The sequence below is a fragment of the Sebastes umbrosus genome, chromosome 2 (genome assembly GCF_015220745.1).
Source record: "Sebastes umbrosus isolate fSebUmb1 chromosome 2, fSebUmb1.pri, whole genome shotgun sequence".
Classification (NCBI taxonomy): domain Eukaryota; kingdom Metazoa; phylum Chordata; class Actinopteri; order Perciformes; family Sebastidae; genus Sebastes; species Sebastes umbrosus.
Window position 1 is genome coordinate 34511232 of NC_051270.1, and position 16654 is coordinate 34527885.

The 16654-nt window shown below is 39.5% G+C and overlaps 1 protein-coding gene across 1 annotated transcript in view; it reads right to left on the reverse strand.

Annotated features, from left to right (window-relative positions):
- Positions 1-201: 201 nt before the first annotated feature.
- Positions 202-16654, reverse strand: part of kcna4 (potassium voltage-gated channel, shaker-related subfamily, member 4) — a 68108-nt gene continuing 51655 nt past the window's right edge. The window contains exon 2 of the mRNA XM_037788991.1: positions 202-3225. The gene's annotated coding sequence lies outside the window, so the exon portion shown is untranslated. The remainder of the gene's footprint in view (positions 3226-16654) is intronic.

Consider the following 16654-nt stretch of genomic DNA (forward strand, 5'->3'; position numbering starts at 1 on the left):
GTGTGAGGATTTAGGGGGTCTATAGAGTGCTACAGGAATGAGTCCTGAAACACAAAATTGAGTTTGCATGATACCACTTCTAGTTCCCTCGTCTGGAAGTCAATGGGATTTTAGTTAGATGCCTGAAATAAGGTGTGTGGTTAACACAAGCTGAAGAGATTTTAACGTTTTGTTCTACGACATAAAATACATCAGTAAATATCCCACTTGTGAATTTTGAAGCTTTTATATGTCTTAAAAAAGGCGGTTACTAACAAGTGGCTAAATGAGACTACTAAACATCATCACGTCGACTCGTCCGCCTTTACAGCCTCGTTGTTTATACTCAAGCTCATGCAACCGTTGTGTTGTTTGTCATGTCTGCTGTTTTGTAGTAGTAGTACTAGTATGGTAGTACTTAAGTCCAGATATTATCAAGTGTTTTCTAATGCCATATGCATATTCATCCTCTAATAATTTGATTAAAAAATGTAATTGACGGAGCAGTACTATGTTTACATTTAATCTGGTGATTCGATTTATCTGACAAATCTCCAAATACAAAAAAATACAGATGAATTGTTGTGAAATATGTTTGTTTGGCTTTCCCTTTATTACTTTTTTATTCCCTGACTAATAAAACTAATACTCAATCTTCATATTAACTTGATTTTTAAAGATTCGTTCTCCAAACAAACATTTAAGTGACAACTACAACTTGACATTATAGTCCACTGTCATTCACTCTGGATTAATTCTCTCTTCTTTTCTTTCTTACTTTTAATGTTATGTAACTTTTTAAAGAAACAACAACTTTGCAGATTTGACAACCCCTAAATGTTGTGCTCTGGTATTCCTGTTAAAACTTGTGGTATGCAGAAATGAAAAAACTGAATTCATATCCTCTCCTTCCCAATAAAAAGAACCGCCCCATAAGGATCTCCCAAGTAAACTATTGACATCTATTTTAAAACTATTGTGGCTATTTTGTGGTCACGTGGTTGAGTTTCTTTTCTGACACTAAGGAAACATCTGGAACATTCAGTAAACAGCTTTTCTGAGGGATACTATTATTGAGGTAATTACAGCTACGAATCTTCGGAAAAGGAGCAAAAATGTGAACTTTGGATTTTCTTTAGGAGAAGAGGAAAAAGACACTAAGACCAGGAGCTCTAAATTCAAGTGCCGTTATAGTTAAAGTTACTACAAGGAACTTTTAACTGGTTATGAAACGGTCTCAATTTAATACTGATGCCTCTATATGACCTACATAAGAAAACGAGACCATCAGTGGTGAAGATTGTCTATTTCTAGTTATTCTTAATGCCTGTTATCGGGTCAGATTCCCCGCAATAATTAGCAAGCGATACAGCATGCAGGTTCACCAGAAACTCCTCCAGCTCCAACTCCAGCGGGGTCTCTGGCAGCAACCAGCCCACAGCCGACAGACCCACGCTTCGCCTCGCTGCTCTGCCAGTCCCCGCTGGGAGCCAACATCGACACTACACTGCTGGAGGCCCAGGCCGTAAAGCTGGGCCCGCTGGAGGGAAGGGAGGAAGAACCAGTACCAAGACTGTGCGGGGCAGACTGTCAGACCCTGCTGCAGTAAAATTAGATGTTTTCTAAAGGGACTCTGGTGCTCAGAAACACTTTTGTCCAAAGGGTCCACCAAAATCAACACATAATGAAAGTTCCTTGTAGTAACTTTAACACAGTTTCTAAAGGATGTTTTATGAAGGGAAATATAGGAAAGTAGAATACTGCCTTCATTAAAATATGTGATATAAGTACTACTTCCAAAAACTAAAATATAACTGGCAACTTCTTATCATGTCACTCACGGGGCAACATCACAGATCTAAGAGAGGTAACAAAATCCAATGCTTCTCTGACACACAAATGTTGCACAAAAAACCTCATGTTTTAGTATGCCAAATTAACGAGTAGGTGGATTTTTGATGTGCAGTATGTAAAAAAATAAATAAGAAAGAAGAAGAAAAAACAGCCAAAATCAATGAAGAATGTTGGAGCAGCATTCGCAACAATATGAGGAACGTGATTGTATCAGCGAGGACAAACCGAACACAGATGATTATGGTTGATGGTCATAACAGTCAAAGAAAGTAAAAAGTTCTCAAATTACTCTATCTGCAACACATCTTAGGACACACAAGTATAAATGTCTGCTATTTACATTTTTTTCCTATTCAGTGTGCATCTATATCACAACATTTTCCAGAAGTCCACAACATACAATAAATTCAGGGTTTCACCTTTGGTTATGTAATTATCAAGGCTAGGTTTAAAAAAATATATAACACACGTCCATGTTACTTTTGCATACAGTTAAAGTGAAAACATATCAACAAAGCAGCTGGTCAGCTCTAAATTTGCATCTGAGAAAAAAACCTAAGGTATTTCATCTTAACGGTGAAAGCCCGGCGAGTTTCACCCGCTGTTTTTCAGTGATAGAAAGTGAGTGTGGCAGATATTTATGATGGTGTTTATGTGCCTGACATCTTTGCTTTAGTGTAAGTGGATCTTAATGTAAGAGGATATTCTTCTGATGTATTTCAGTGTGTCGCATTGAGCCAGTCAATATATTTCAATCCCAACCCTCTATACACTTTCTGAATGAGGATTTTCATGTGTTATGACACAATGTGAATTAAGAGTTTTGTCGCCAGCGTTTGAGTGAGCAACTCAGGCCAGCCTTGTTTGGTTGACAATATGAAACAAGATAAAAATAGATTAAGTCTTACTGCTGACTGCACATAAGCAGAGAGCAAACTCACCATTTAGTAACCAATGACACCTACGAAGCCGACCCAACTAAAACATTATGTCGACATTACAACCAAACATTATCTCTATCATATTAAAATATTCACATCTGTTCCTTACAAGACACTTTTTTCACATGTAAAGAAAACATCTTTGAACTTTGAACTATAAGTCTCTTAGTTTCGTCACTTCATACATCTGTATATGTGTAGTAATTAAGGCAATCATTTTGGGGCCACGACTTACTCATTTGCCAACTCCAGTCTCAACCCTCGAGGGTTTGTTCGCTGATGTCACACAGCAGCTCTCATCCCCGCTTGTTCAAAGTGCCGGGTCCCGTCCAGTCGTTGTTGCTTTTCGGTCTCCGCTCGTGCTCGAGATGACCAGTCACTGTGTTTTGCTTGTTTCTCTGCAATTTCCAGAGATGTTGGGGGATACTCCCTCTCCCTGTAACTGGCAGCTCTGCAACAGAGACAGAAACAGGAAACGGATGCAAGTCTATCATCATTTTCGAGAAAATGGCACCCTAAAGGTGGAGCAATTTGCCCCAAACGCCAGACTGATTCTGTGCATATTTTCCTCTTCCACCCAGAGGCTGGGCAAGATGCATCATACTTGAGATAATCATCAGGGTCATTAAACAGCAACTCCCTCTGAAGCACTCAGAGAGGGGGGAGGTCTGAGGTTTGTTATACACAGTAGAATACTACTTACATACAGGTTTAGTTAGCCTACACATATAAATGATTTATAGGGCGGTCAATCGATTCAGATGTTTAATAGTGATCAATCGCATGATTGTCCATAGTTAATCGCAATTTAATCGCACATTTTGTATCTGTTTAGAATGTACCTTGAAGGGAGATTTGTCAAGTATTTAATACTCTTATCAACATGGGAGTGGGTAAATATGCTGCTTTATGCACATGTATGTATATATGTATGATTGGAAATCAATTAACATCACAAAAAATGACAAATATTGTCCAGAAACCCTCACAGGTACTGCATTTAGCATAACAAATATGCTCAAATCATAACATGGCAAACTGCAGCCCAACAGGCAACAACAGCTGTCAGTGTGTCAGTGTGCTGACTTGACTATGACTTGCCCCAAACTGCATGTGATTATTATAAAGTGGTCATGTCTGTAAAGAGGAGACTCGTGGGTACCCATACAACCCATTTTTAATTCACATATCATGAGGTCAGAGGTCAAGGGACCCCTTTGAAAATGGCCATGCCAGTTTTTCCTCGCCAAAATTTAGAGTAAGTTTGGAGCGTTATTTAGCCTCCTTCATGACAAGCTAGTATGAGGTGGTTGGTACCAATGGATTCTTTTTCTAGTTTCATATGATATCAGTACCTTAACTCTAGCTTTAAAACTGAGCCTGCTACAACCTCTGAAAGACTGATTACGTTAACTTTGACAGTCCTAATAATTTATCAATATTTATTACTTAAAGGAGAACTATGCACATTTTCAAAATTCATACTTGTTATTCTTATGGTCTATGACAGTCCAAAAAATATTAGTAAACATGAACAACTCTCTCTCAAATCCAAAAACTAGAGCGCTAAAACTCAAACTTGCAATGTCACCAAGTATAAAGTGTGGAGCTGCTCCATAGACAATGAATTGGGAAAGATGTAATAGATGACATTGAGAGCGCCCAGGGGAATGTTCTGAGTATATGGGTACATGTTCTGTTTCACAACTGACAACACTACAATAGAATAAAGCTCATCTGGGTATAAAAAGAAAACAAACATTCTTGGGGTCTATAAAATCCAACCCGATCTCATGGAAAGGCGTATAAATACCACAACATTATAAGGACATTCCACGTGTCATGAGGACAGAAAGTGTTGCATTACCGCTAACTACTGGAGAGCGCTGGTTCTTCCCTACACTACACTACAGTACACAATTTTTTCTGACACACAAGGGCACAGTAAAACAGTCTCAAAAGGATCCACAGGAATCCGTTGAGATTCACAAATACATTTCCATTTTAAAATGGTAAGTTGGCGATTCGCAAATGAATACAAGGTTGAATATAAGGAGTTGTAAATTAGAGGCACAGGTACAGATAGAGATTTACAGATACAAATCACTCTACATTTATTTGTGCATTGTGTTTTCCCAGACACAACTCACATGATATTTTACGAGTCATGGTAAAAGTCTCAAATGAATCCAAACAAGTAGGTGGAGATTCACAAATATATTTCCTATTTGAAAAATGCTAAATTGATGTACAAATGATGTTATACAAGTTGTAAATTAGAGGCACAGATACAGGTTTACAGATACAAAAATAGATTTACACATACAAATCACTCTGCATTTATTTGTGCATTGTGTTTTACAAGTTACATAACTTGTAACTTGTTTATGAATACTTATGACACTGTTTTGACACCATACTTTTCGCGAATCATTTGTACGCCACGCAACAAAACTACGATAATGTCCACAGTTAGGTTTAGGCAACAAAACCACTTAGGTTTAGGAAAAAACGTCATGGGTAGGCTTTTAAAAAGTATGTAACTAAGTAAAATACATACAGAAACAGCGTAACATAAGTACAGAAATCATGTCAAAACGTCACGAAAAAAACACATGACAAATCTCGCCAACATAACTTAAAACACTGGTCTCCTGTTTGAACGTTGTTGGACACCTCCCACCCACCATAAGCGGTCTTTCTCACTTTTTATTCTACGTCACTCGCTCTGAGCGTAGCATATTTACGCAGATGTTTCTATTGCCTCGCGGATTATTGTGTCATTCATACGCTTTTTCGGTAGATCGGGCTGACAAAATCAGCTTCCCAGTCATTGTCTATGGAGCATCTCCAGATGTTAAACCCTATGACATCACAAGTTTGAGACTTCCTTCTCTGGTTTCTGGCTTTGAGAGAGAGTAGCTCATGTCCACACATATCGATTGAACTTTACTAGGCCATGGAAATAACATATTGGAATTCTTTATTTAGCTGGTGTTCCCCTTTAACATACAGTTTTCTGTTCAGTTTCACCCTTAAGTAGTCTCAGATAATCGTATTTCACTTTCCCTGACTGTCATATTCATCCATCAGCTTGTTCACGTACTTTATTGTAGATATATGATGTTTATACGGAGTGAAATATTCAAGCCAAAGGCTCCATGTTTTTTATGGCTGCACCATTCCATCAAATATAAATACCCCAGATGTCCAAGCACTCGTGGGCACTTACAAGTGTTGATGACTTCTAGCTCTTGTTGCTATTAGAGTGACTGTGTAATGAATATAATGAATAGTGTACTGACGGGCATCTGGGGTTAATGGGGAAATGTCAGTTCACCTCAACATAACTTTATTTATCACTGCAAGGGCAATCGTACGCATTAGGTTATCATCCAGCTCAAGAAACACACACATAATACACAGGAGAAGAAAAACCCCCCCACTGTTAATCACAATATTAAAACAATCAAATGCTATAAGCTTGGACTTGGGAAATAAATACATTAGTAAATGAATAAATATCTAAATATCCCCCCAACAACAAACACAAAGTAATGAAGCCATACAAAATCATAGAAAATGACCGAGAACTGATAAGATGGATGGCAAAAGGGATAAAAGACTTAAAATTGTTTTTTAAAATTTCTTTTAAAGCATGACCACGATCGTAAATGCGAGATTGGGAGCATTGCGTGCCTATGCACAGCTCTCAACATGGCGACGGCTGAGCCGGCGGCTCGCAGCTAACGTGGCTAACAACGCTAACAGGGAAAACAATGGCAACACTGCTGACAGAGCTAACAGTGTTCACCTGGGGGGAACTGGAAGATGGGTGCTACGCTTCCACAACGGCGCCATAGGTCGGGACGGCGTTATCAGCTGTAACCGCCATATGAGCGCAGTGCAGAGCGGCGGCTGTGAGCGAGCCAATGGGGCGCGTTCACATGCACTAACATGCACTCGGATTACAACACACACAGTGGGAGAGAGACTTCATTCTCTGCTCAGTTAGACATTACTCCTCTATATCTTTACAGAGAAAATAGTTCTTTGATGTTATATTAATGCTCTGAATATCGTATAGAGCACCTTTAAGTGTTTATTACTGTCACCATGACAACAAAGTCCTTTTAACCTAAACCACAATGTGTTGTCACATCGTAAGAGAGTTTTATTTTTCAACTGTGATTTGTAATGTTTTTCAAAGGCACAGAAATATGAGATCAGAAGAGGACTTGTTGTGATGTCCTGAAGGCAGCAATAAGAATTTACTTGTACATTTTCAATATGCTCAGCCATCCCCTTCATGATTTTGAAAATCACAAAGAAATGCTTGTTTATAGAACAAACCGCCATCAAAAACCTGCATAAAATGTACAAGTGGTAGACCGTAAAACTTGCTTCAGATTTAAAGTAATTCAATGACAGTTGCAATCGCTGCCACAAAGGTGAGTTATATTCAGATAAATACAAATTAGCAGCATATGTTGGCTCTAAAAGCAGAGCTCCAAGCAGGCAGAATAAACCATCTGTGCCCAGAAAGTAGAAAGAATGATTCAATTTGTCAATAAGTAAAGCCTGGGGAATCATGGGAATCTATGCCAAGCACAGGCAAACTGCAGGTGTACTGGTCCAAAAGGAAACAAAAGAAGGCAAACTGCAGTGACAAAGAGAAAAAAAAAGTGGTCAAGTTTGAAAACACAACACAAACTGCTGCTCAGTGAGATTCAGCCTGATATTACCCTCCTCTGTAGCTGTGTTTGTAATGCTGATTTAGCTCAAATTTAAATTCCTTCTGCGCAAATGTTATTCTGGCTATACCCCCTGTAGGGCCAAACATGTCACAGAATAACTGTTCAGTGTCATCGCTATTTGTGCTTATTAAGATGCAGACTATTAGAGACAAGCGTCCTCTTTAAGCAGAGCAGCTGTTGTATAATTCTCCACCTCAATAATTTGAGGATTTCCACAAAGTCTCCCAGGAGTTGGAGACATTATGTATGCAATCATAGCTTCAGCAGGCACAAGGCAATTACAACAAACATACTGAGTGTTTTTATCTAATTCCCTTATTAAGACTTTAGAGCTAAACCTGTGGTTGTTTACATTATAATACCCTGTACCTGTAACGATAAGAGGACAAATATAGAATCCAATATTCAAGTCAGTATAAACACTGAATATACAGTACAGAGGTATAGAGAGATTTACATTACTGAAGTGCAGCCATGAGGTGAATTCATGTGAGGATATCCTTAATATTGTTCAGTGTCTGTGGCCTCACACTTGGCTATACTGTCATTCTGAGAAGATAAAATAGCCTAAAGAAAGTTGTTTACCGTAGAGCAGAGTGGTCCTTTTTCTCAGGTGTTTGTGTTGACATAAAAGCAGCTCCTGTGTGTGTACAGTTTAAAGTGGGCAATGTACAGCTGGAGGGAAACAGAAACGTACTACAACACCAAAATACACATTGAAAGAAATGTTTCTAGGGTTGGGCGATATTGAAATCCCCTTACTGACATTGCTTTAACAAAAACAACGATATACGATATTATCGTACAAAAAAAAAATCTAGATCTAGATAATGTATTCACCATTTCCTTGAAACTGACTTTTTCAACTGCATGGATAGAACCCTTTCCTTATACAGTGTACCTGGTAACCGCCACCGTTGGCTGTCACGTTTATATGTTGGTGTTGCCTTTGCAAAAGCCTCAATGATTGAGGGCTGATTGCTCGCCATAGTAGGAGTTTTAGTCCGGCTGCTCTTTGTGGATGGAGTCGGTGGCAGACTTGCGTATTCTGCTGGATGGTGAGTTTTAAGATGGGAGCGGAGATTTGTGGAGCTTCCATCTTTAGTCCCGACTTGTTTATCGCACAGCTAACAAATCACTTTGTTCACGTTCTCTGGCTCTCCTTTTACGTTTGGTTTAAAACCAAAGAAACGTCAAATAGGCGCATTTAGATTATTTTTGCTAACAAGAGCAGACATCTTTCCTGTGGGTAACCCATGTGGGTTACGTGGGTAATTAAGTAGGCTACAGCGTCAGACGTATGCTACATGTTGTTACTTCTTTTTAATACACTACAACAATGCGGTGAAGCATAGAGAAAGAAAAAGAAAAAGAGAAAGAGACTTAATATAGCGACAAAATAAAGATCATTATCCAATTTATATCGAGTTGAATGATAATCTCGTCACACTGCACAAGCTTAGATATTACTTGATGAATTTGTGCTGCTGCCACATGAGGACAGGTGATCCATGCTGTGATCTCTGCTGTGGTTGAAAGTCAACATTACTGTACAGTAAAAACACACCTTCATGTGATTTCATGAACAGATATCATGGCAACAAATCAAGCTTCATTCCTTTCTAATGAACGGCTGTAATATTAGTGAGTCATTTGTTATGTGAGGCCTGACAGCCCCACGAGTTTTAGAAATGGTTTTCAGAATCGCGAGCCAATTTTAATAGTTTATTACCACATAATTAATATTACATTACAATTGCCCTGTGTAATAATGAACCCCTCTGCAGTAACTTGCAGTAACAAAGAAAATATTTTAAAAATGCCATTATCAGGAGTTCATAGTTTGTGTCCTGTCACAGACCTGCAATTAATATTAGAATTTTTAGCAAACATAACCATGATCTTTCCCTAAGCTTAAAGTGTTTCAGTTGTCTAATCTGACTATACCTTAAAGGATAATTACAGTTTTTTCCAACCTGGCGTATTTCCCATAAATGTGGCGATTGTGGCTCTATGGATAGTGCTAACTTTGCACTCACTACTTTCGTAGTGTACAACTTAAATAGCGGCAAGCTACATACAACACTTGTCTCTAAATCTGACCTTGAAAGTAAAGAAAGAAGCAGCCTGAAACTATGACAGTTCTGGCTAACTGCACAGAGGCTGACAGTGTAGCCAACGCACACATCTCACAAATCTCAACTATGTGTTGTGTTGCTCATCAAACAAGCTAAATGGTTGATCAAGCTTCCTGTCAAAGAGACTGATCGAAAAACACACCTTGACATTATACCCAAAATGTGTAAATAGCCACAATAACATCTGCGAAACGGCACCTGTGCACATTATCAGTCGGTGCTTTCTGTCTTATACTGAGTGGTTCTACGATTACGTTTTCAGGCTCTCATTTGGGTTTTTATAGCCAAACTAAATTTAACTCTTTTGATATTCACTTGGAAGTTTCTACACTGAGTAAGAGGAGAAAAAGTTTACTCTTCAAGTCTCTGCAGGTTCATTTTAGATTATCACCTCCCTACATGTGCCCTGCATGCAGGTTTCTCCCAAAAGACACAATAATCTAGTGTGAAATCCATCCCAACCCAGGCGACATGGATAAGAGCCAACCGCTGATAAATATCTAGAAAAATCTTCTGACAGTCGATGTTGGACATCTCAAACCTCACGCCTGTTGTGAATAACTCAGCCCCGGAAAATACTAAGAACTGATGGAGAGCACTAGTGAGGCTGGATATTCAGACATTACAGAGTAAAAGCACTTCATTCATTAGACTCCTAAGACTGAAAAAGGACAAGACTGCACAGACAGGGGACATCCGAAAACACCGGTGGCAGCCACTTGACGATTGCGCATTAAGAATTAAAAAGTCCACTGAAAGTGCTGAATTTTCCATATACGCAACACAGACGTTTATGGGCTTAATTCATTTACCCTATTATTATTATCTTTATTTACATTTCACTTTTAGAAGTTGAGTTGATTCAGCAGATTCACATGTTTTGTTATTTTAGAGTTGTTTTATTTTATTCTAAATCATTTTATTTAAAACCAATAGGCTACATAGCCCCCTTAAAATAACCTTGTTTATTTTCGTTGAATACGAGTGCATTTATGTTTCTAGTAAAATAATACATTAATCATTATTGTGGCATGTCTTGATAAATATTACAGTAATTATTGAGGATGTCAATAAATGAATAAAAACTAATAAATAATATCTACTGATTATTAATTACAAAAGTTCTGATCAGTCAGGAATAGATGTGGTTTAAATATGAATAGCTATTTACAGACTGGGGGCGAAAACGCACTAGAAGCTTAATTCTCCTTTAAAATAATTCACTATAATTTACAATCAGGCAGGCAAACTCATTAAAATATGCAATAAGGAGGCCACCCTGTTTTACAGACACATTTTCTCCAGGGGTAGACTACTTTTTCCCACTGGCAGTCTACTCATATCCTTTAGTAATTTCTAATTGATTTAAGCATATATATAAAACAGGCCCTCGTCACATGGGTATATGATATTATGCTGTCACATTTTTATTTATTTTTTTACATGAGGTAGCTCTCTTTTTCACCATACATGTGTTTGCATCCCTGCACTTGTATCATAACTGTCTATCTGTAAATCATGTGCTTGGCCCACCAGCTGTGTGCACACCTGGATGCTTTCACTTCTGTGGCCCAGCAGGAGGCCGGACTGTTTTCAGTGCCACATGCAGAACTGCATTCATCTCACATCCCATCTCTTTGGGGGCACCGCCTCCTCAAGGCAAAGCCAAGAGCCCCAGATTAAACCTGTTCAGATCTACAAAACCACCTGCCACCCTGAAGCTATCACTATTCACAATTTAAAAGCCCAGGAGCTGTTTTTACGTCAGATTGGATTTAAAAGCATTATAAAATCATTATGGTGTTTGCAGAAAGCGTCCAGTTGAGACTGGAAGAGACAGAACCTGCAGGTATGATATTACGAGTGGGAAGATTTTTACAGCCCTAAAGCGGGAAATGATATTAACAAAACTGCAGGGGGTAGATAGAGTTAATAAATCCAAATGACTCAACAGTTGTTTCACCTGATTTCTGAAGCTCACTTTAGTGTTACTGGAACAAACACTTTGCTTCTTGAGATTTCAATTAAGACAGCTTTCCAATCTCAGAACCCATCGGCTTCTGGTCTAATGACAGATAAGCCTCTGGGTCAAGCGGATATATTTCTGGGGTTCCGGTGTAGCTAGCAGATATCTGAGCCACGACTTCCTTTTTCATGCGCTGCTCATTGTTTACAGTCCGATTAGCAGCTTGAGATGGAAGACTGGAGTTGGAATTGAGAGACAACATGTACAACTGGATTGTTTCACCAGTAGCCAGTTTACAAGCTGATTTTAAACGAATAAAAAACAAAATCATCGCCAGACGATAGCTGATGGGTTCAGAGATTGCATTTCAGCCTCATTTGCTCTCCACACAGACTGTTTACCTGCATTTAACCAAAGCCTGCCTGAATGTGATTGGTCAATACTACTATTAGGACTACAAACGGACACCGGAACACTTCCGATACCAAAATCTTGTGCCTACAGATTCTACCTGTGAATGCAGAATCTGTTTATAGATGGTGCCTTCAAATGGGGTCGTGTTTACCGCGTTCACGAGAAGAGTCCATATGAACGACCCCCTCTTGTGTATTCACTACCTAGTAGGTGGAAAGTTTCGTTGATCTAATCAACAGATCTGTAAAACTGAGTGTCTCCACAAAGAATCACACAAAAGCATCACTTTAAATCTGGTGTTTACCAGAGATTTCCTGGAAATAAGTCATAGAAGCATAAAGAATGACCAATCGACTAAAGAAATGTTAGTCGACTAATCTACTAAGAAGGGGCAGCCCTACTTTCTTCATAGCTATGTTTATATTTATGAAAAACAGCAACAGAAAAACTGTGAAAAGCGTGAATGAGATCGATACAGCTGTACAAGATACAAGTCTATTTACAGAAATAACAACTCTTTAATCAACATACTTCCTAGAAGTTAACTGCTCCTAGCAACAGCTACTGCAGCTTCTGTGTCAACTGCAAATTATGTTGGTGGGACTAATTGGTTAAGGCAAAGCAAAACAAAATAACACCCTTTCCTAACAAGAAATTGAATAACAAGAACAATGTCAGACTGAATGAATGAATGAGTTGAAACAAGTAGCTAGTGTGAGTGGTAAACAGCCCTTTAAGTAAGTGACATTATGTTCCCAAACTAGAGCAGTTATTGGTTTTGCAATTTTGCCGCCGCCTGCCGATAGTGCTCAACACAAGATTACCAGATTACTCATTGCTCCTTTACAGTGAACATCCAACGGTTAAGAATAAGGGCACAAGCGTAACTGAAGAGAGCCACCAGACTGAGAAGGAGTAGAGACGTTATTATAAGAGTGTCTGTGAGAACAAACTCAGCGTCTGCGAGCTGGCTTTTCATCACCTTTCTGACCTTTGATGGTGACGATTAAGATATCACTGCCGAGAACGGTGCATGTATGATAAATTAATGCCAATACGGCTGCTATAAATAGCCACGGCTGAGCGTAATGTCAGTGAATAAGGACAGCAGCTCAGGTGTTCTTGGAGGACCTCTGTGACGCAGACAATAGATGAATTGTGCTACTTCTTGCCGTCCCACCGCCAGGTCTAAAGAGACAAAGGATGTCTGCAGTATATCTACAGTATTAATGGATGAATGTGAGTGGAAATCAGGCTCGTGCATCTGCACCTAGGATTGAGATTCATTCGACAGAAGCACACCAATGCACAGCTTTAGTTTTAGTTGTGAACCTGCACAGAGTTTTATCCTTCATGCCCCTGCAGAGACATGTGAAGTAAAACAGTTTTTCACACATACAGAGCGGTAATGTCTGTACCTCAGACTGGAACAAACTCCTCAAGAGGGCAAATAGGTGAGGACATTGGCTCTAAATACCATTACAGCTGAATCAAGTTGGGAAATGAGACATAACAGCTTCTCATTACTCGTTAGCGTCGCCTGCACATCAACCCCGCAGCCTCCTGCAACCTCTGAGGTGGCAAATCTTTTCTACAAGGCAGTTAAAGGACAAATCTGTTTTTATACATCACCGGTCTTATTGGCCAAGTTAATCTAACGTCTCCAAGCGGTGTGTGTGACGTTTAATGTGATCGTCTAGTTAACAACTTTCCCTTCTTGATAGAATTGTTCTACAAAAGAAATTAGATTTTTGTACAAAATTGCTGTTTTTTTTTTTATATGATGTTTTTTCGATCTTGTATAATGGTGTTTGGAACGTGCTTCCTGTGGCAACATTAGTGCTTCAAACCTGCCAGACAGTATTCACATCAGTTATAACATTTTAATCAGCAACTTGCTGAGATCTAGAAATACAGATACACCACCAACATTGCTTCCCATGTTACCACCAAGAGTGAAGCAAACTTTTTTCGCAGCTTGATTACATACAAAGTCAATGCAAAGAAATTAACAGATGTGAATTTGCGATGCGAATTACGCGACGCGAACACGCAACATTCGCGTCATTCGAGGTTGAAATATTTCAACTCGAGCGAGAAGCAAAGCCTATCAGCGTTGACATTCTCCTCCTGTCGTCACTAACGTCACTGACGTTGCTGAATCAGAAATGGAGGAAAAAAATATTGTAGCCGTTTGTGGTCACCCAGAGCTACAATAGTACATCATATTTGTACAGAGACCGGACGAAACTCTGTGTATAAATGTATGTGTACAAACCACAGACTGTCTATGGTATAAACAATCACGTCGCTGCTGTATTTATGCCTAGATGACTTTATGTTGAGTGTTGATGGAGCAGCTGCATAGTCTGGCACTGATCGATCCGAACTCCATTCAGAAAACAAGCAATTTAAACGTTGTTTGATTGTCATCTTGCGGACAGATCTGACAAAGCATGAATTCAGACTTTTTACAAAGCAACATCATTATGTTGTTATTTTGGCATCCTTTTGATCCCTTTACAACAACGTTGCTGCCGTATTTATGCCTAGATGATGTTATGTTGAGTTTTGATGGAGCAGTTATAATGGTAGCATAGCCTGGCATTGATCAATCCAAACTCCATTCAGAAAACAGTCATTTTAAAAGTTGTTTGCTTGTCGTCTTGCGGACAGACCTGACCTTTTTACAAATCAGCATTATTATGTAGTTATTTCGGCATCCTTTTGATCCGTTTATTGCAATCTACTTATTTTGGGTTCATACTGCAGCAGCGGCGTGCGGCTTGCTAGATACAGTCAGTGCAATGACACTGTATGCGAATACAGCTTGCCGCCGGGTGATGTTATGAACCCAGACACGATGGCGTTTGTTTTTCTGACATATCTGGGACTTCTACAACATGTACAAAGCTGCAACAGTGGCTATTTCTTCCATGGTTGATGGCGCAAAGAAAAGTTGTTTGTATCTATGGAGACAAGTTCCTTCTCCTCTTCCTTCTCCTCCCGTCTAGTGTGAATGAACACAAATGATACCGGCGGTCCAACTCGCGCGGGTAAAGTGAGGCAACAAAATTCTCTTCGCTCCTGGTCTGAACACAGCATAAGGGGAGAAAAATGACTTTCTCCTTCAAGGTATATTGTGCAATGAGGCACAGTCTTTGTCAATGGGCCCTGACAATATAAGCTTATGATTTTAGGACTGCGTCATTTCTGCTCTGCTTTCAATTTCACATACACTTAGTTATTCAGCACGGCACAAAACGACTCCAAACCTCTGGGTCTGCTACAGGTAGAAAACTGTCAAGTCACCCTTCACCCTCTTTAACTAAAACGCCATGATTATGACAGTTTGCACTTAAGCTCTGCCTCCCTCGAGAATATCCTCTCTGACACTGAAGTGTTTCTGTTAATACTCTTATCTAAATCTTCTTCTGATCTGTGTGTCACAAGTACTTTAAACTATCATCATCAAAGCCTCACAGGAAAATCACCTGTTAATTATGTGAGTATGTTTCTTAGATGGTTTTTTAACAGGCACGACTTTGACTGTCCTTCGCTAAAGATTTCAGACGTTCATTATCATCATGGCAGTGTTTGTGTGGCTCGTTGAAGAACGACAGTTCAGATTATGAACAATCATGACCCACAAAAAGGCGTATGAATGACACGATAACGTGCAAGGCAAAAGCGTGCAATATGAACGCCGTTCTTGCTTTTGGCGTGTCTTTATATATTACATGCTACGCTCTGAGCTAGTGACATAAAAAGTGAGGAAGACTGCTTATGGCGGGTGTGAGGGGACGTGGATGGGTCCAACAAACTCAGGACTTTCAACCGGGAGACCGGTGTTTTGTTTTGTAAGCTACGTTATTGACGTTTGTAAAATGTTTTTTAGACTTTTTTGATGTGTTTTTTTAGACGTTTGTGACGTGTTTTCCGTACTTATCAGGTCAGATGATGAACAATCATGGCCCACAAAAATCCCTATGGTTGACATGATAATGCGTGAGGCAAAAATGTTCAATAAGAACGCCGTTCCAATGTGAATATGCTATGCACAGAGCTTGTGAAGTAAAATAAAAAGTGAGGAAGACTGCTTATGGTGGGCGGGAGAGGAGGACGGATGGATGGGTTCAACAAACACAGGACTTTAAACCAGGAGACCGGTGTTCGAGACCAGTGTTTTATTTTGTAAGCTGCATTGACGTGTTTTTTGGTGATGTTTGTGACGTGTTTTTTTAGTGATGTTTGTGACGTCTTACGTTGTCTGTACTGACTGCAATGTAAACGCATCCGCGAAAATATGCTACGCTCAGACCATGACGTTTACCTAAACTTAACTAAGTGGTTTTGTTGCCCCCTGCTGGTACTGCACCTTCATGCACAGGCCTCGGCGAGGCAAAACGTGACACTGACATGCTATCCTCTGATGAAGGCGGGTCTATTACACACTTTGGTGTGAAACCGGGTTGCCCACAAACAACCCACAGGCAACAGTGAGACTGCAATGTTTACAGGCCACTCAGGAAGTTCTAAAATCCCCAGACACAGACTTTGCAGGATAAGCAAATTGCTAGGAAATTTGAACCTTGGTGAATGTGA